Raw genomic sequence first — 3,967 nt, forward strand, 5'->3', positions numbered from 1 at the left:
TCCTCTTGAATTTTTTGTAGTAGTCTGAGGAGGATAGGTTTTAGTTCTTCCTTGAATGTTTGGTAAAACTCCCCTGTGAAGCCGTCTGGTCCTGGGCTTTTGTTTGATGGAAGCTTTTTGATGACTGCTTCAATTTCTTCCATACTTATTGGCCTGTTGAGATTATTAGATTCTTCCTGATTGAGTTTTGGAATGTTGTATTTTTCTAGGAATTTGTCCATTTCCTCCAGGTTGTCTAGTTTGTTGGAGTAGAGCCCTCCAAAGTATTTTTTAACAATCATTTGTATTTCTGTGGGGTCTGTTGTTATTTCGCCTCTATCGTTTCTGATTTTATTTATTTGGGTCCTGTCTCTTTGCTTCTTGGTGAGTCTGGCTAGAGGTTTGTCAATCTTGTTTATCCTTTCAAAGAACCAGCTCTTGGTTTCATTGATTTTCTGTATTTTTTTTTGGTCTCTATGTCATTTATTTCTGCTCTAATCTTTATTATCTCCTTCCTTCTGCTCACTCTGGGGTTTTCTTGTTGCTCTCTTTCTAATTCTTTGAGTTGTAGAGTTAGATGATTTACTACCATTTTTTCTTGTTTTTTGAGATAGGCCTGTAGAGCTATAAACTTCCCTCTCAGGACTGCTTTCATTGTGTCCCATAGGTTTTGGATTGTTGTGTTTTCATTGTCATTAGTTTCCAGGATGTTTTTAATTTCTTCTTTGATCTCATTGTTAACCCAATCAATATTTAATAGCATGCTATTCAGCTTCCAGGTGTTTGAGTATTTTGGGTTGTTTTTGTTGTAGTTTATTTCTAATATTATGCCATCGTGGTCTGAGAAGATGCTTTTTATGATTTCAGTCTTCTTGAATTTGGGACACTTTGCTTGTGACCCAATATATGGTCTATTTTTGAATATGTCATATGAGCACTTGAGTAGAATGTATATTCCGTGGCTTTGGGGTGAAGTGTTCTGAAGATGTCTGTTAAGTCCATCTGATCTAGTGAGTCATTTAGGATTGATGTTTCTTTGCTGATTGTTTGTCTAGAGGACTTATCCAGTGCTGTCAGTGGTGTATTAAAGTCCCCTACTATGATTGTATTGTCGATCTCTCCTTTGATATCTTCCAGGAGTTTTTTTTATGAATTTGGGTGCTCCTGCATTGGGTGCATATATGTTTACCAGGGTTATATCTTCTTGTTGTATTGATCCCTTTAGTATTATGAAGTGGCCTTCCTTATCTCTTGTTATGGCCTTCACTTAGAGGTCTATTTTGTCAGATATAATTATTGCTACCCCAGCTTTCTTTTCCTTTCCATTTTTTTTTTTTTGAGAAATGGACAAGATTCATTTAAACAAATACCCTATTTCCTGTACTCCTTTGAGAGTTGCTGGGGCCAAACCCCAGCAGGTCCAGGGGTTCCCAAAGGTGTAGACAGAGTCGGCGAAGAAGGAATGACACAGAGACAGCGTTCAGTTGATCAGCAGCCTAGCCAGGATCTATAGCCAGGATCTCCAGCCAAGTTCTGTTCAGGATCTCCAGCGAAGTTCTGGTCAGGATCTCCAGCGAAGTTCTGTCTAGGTTCTTTTGCCATGTTCTCTCACTAGGTTCTCCATCCAGGTTCTGTTGCCAGTTTCTGTCCAGGTTCTCCTGCCGTGTTCTGTCTAGATTCTCCAGCCAATTTCTGTAGCCAGGTTCTGTCTCTAGGTTCTTCAGCCATGTTCTCTCGCTAGGTTCTGTCTCTAGGTTCTGTGGCCAGTTTCTGTCCAGGATCTTTTACCATGTTCTCTCGCTAGGTTCTGTCTCTAGGTTCTGTCTCCAGTTTCTGTCCAGGATCTTTTGCCATGTTCTCTCCAGCGAAGTTCTTCTGTCTCTAGGTTCTGTGTCTAGGTTCTGTGTCGAAATTTTCTCCCCACATAGCAAATAATTGATTTGATGCTGAGTAGACCAGACAGCAAAAATAAAAAAGAGAACAAAACAAACAAAAATACAAACAACTATTAATAAGGAATCAATACTTAACACTTCTCTTTTCAAACCAGTGAGAGAGACAGAGAAGTTGGCCAATAGAAGTGAAATTATCAGATAGGTTAGGAATGTCACCTAAGTGTGTGGCAAAAATGGGCCTCCTATTCTGACCTCCAGAATGGCAGACTTGCCCCAACCACCATTGCAGCACTTGGAAATGGCAGAACTCCCCTGTGGGCCGGGATGACAGACTCTTTTCCTGGTAAGTTTACCTGATGAATAAATGCAGACTGAAACCACTTGATTTCTGTTGACCTCAAAGATAAAAAAGGTATAAGGTAAGGATTCAACTTCATTCTTTTGCATGTGCATATCCAGTTCCCACACCATTTGTTGAAGAAACTGTCCTTTCCCCTTTGAGTGGTCTTGAGATCCTTACTAAAGTTCATTTGATCATATATCATATATCAAGGTTTTATTTCTGGTATCTCTATTCTATTCCAATGGTCTTTTGGCTGTCTTTATGCCATTACCACACTGTTTTGATTACTGTAGCTTTGCAAGGTGTTTTAAAAGCAGGATGTGTGGTGCCGGGGTCCAACCCCAGCGGGTCCAGGGGTTCCCCAAAGGTGTAGACGGAGCCGGCGAAGAAAGAATGACACGGAGACAGCGTTCAGTTGATCAGCAGCCTAGCCAGGATCTCTAGCCAGGATCTCTAGCCAAGTTCTGGTCTCGATCTCCAGAGAGGTTCTGCTTCAGATCTCCAGCCAGGTTCTGTGTCCATGTTGTCTTGCTAGGTTCTCCAGCCAGGCTCCGTCCAGGCTCTCCAGCCAGGCTCAGTCACCAGGTTCCAGTCAGGCTCTCCTGCCAATCTCCGCAGTCAGGTTCAGTCCAGGATCCCCAGCCATGCTCTCTCCAGGCTCCGCCTCCAGGCTCCGAGGCCAGTCCCTGTCCAGGATCCTCCGGCATGCTCTCTCCAGCGAAGTTCTTCTGTCTCTAGAGAACGTTCTGTGTAGGTTCTGTGCCTAGGCTCTGTCTCTCTTGGTCCTGTCTTCCAAGCCCTGTGTCCTAAGTTCTGTGTCTTTCTGTCTTGTTACATCTGTATTTATACCAGTTGATTCAATCCTATCAATCTCTATTACAAAGGTTAGGGCATTTCTTATCTCCATTCCAGGGAGTAAAGATTATGTAGCTTAAGCATGATTGTTTGTAGTGATTAACTACCCGCCTGGCACTTAGTTAAGGAGTTTCATCCCCTCCCTGACTTCAGGGAAAAATTCCTACCTGGGGAAACAACCTTTCTCGGAGAGGTGACCTTGGTTAAAACACACAGCGCTAAGGGGAGCAAACATATTAAGAACCGTATGCTATATATGCCAGGTCCCTTGAAACAGCAAGGATGGACCAGCTCCCGGCAAATTCCCCCTTTTTTATTTTTTAAAGGCAGGCATTAAAAAGAAAAACCTCAAATGCTCTCTTATATCCATTTTAAGAGTAGGATTGGCGCTTTCCGCTATTACCTGAGTCCTGATCTATCATCCCAGGGAGAGCTTGCCAATCCTGCACTTTCCCAGGGTAGAAAGGCTGTAGTGGGGTTAAGGATAAGGCTCCTTGGGCCTACCTTCTCCCATGCCATTACATTTACCTTTCCTTCCTCAGAAAAGCATGGACATATTTGTTGTACAAAACGTTCTGTCTGACTGGGAGTAACCTTAATTCCTCTGCTAGCAAGCATATGTGTTAAAAGATCAATACAGAGTCTTATTTCTTTAGACTCAGTATGGCACATCTTCTTAATCTAAAGATCAATACAGAGTCTTCTTTCTTTGGACTCAGTATGGCACATCTTCTCAATCTAAGTTCTGTACTATCCACCTTCTTACCCTACTTATCCTCTATAGGGGGGTTTGCAGCACCCTGGTGGAGTCCTATCCGTCCTGAATGTGGGGGTTCTCAATGGGGGGGCTTACCTAGGGGAATCCTATTCCAGGTGTTCCCAAAGGTGTGGACGG

This window comes from Myotis daubentonii, chromosome 2, assembly GCF_963259705.1.
Source record: "Myotis daubentonii chromosome 2, mMyoDau2.1, whole genome shotgun sequence".
Classification (NCBI taxonomy): domain Eukaryota; kingdom Metazoa; phylum Chordata; class Mammalia; order Chiroptera; family Vespertilionidae; genus Myotis; species Myotis daubentonii.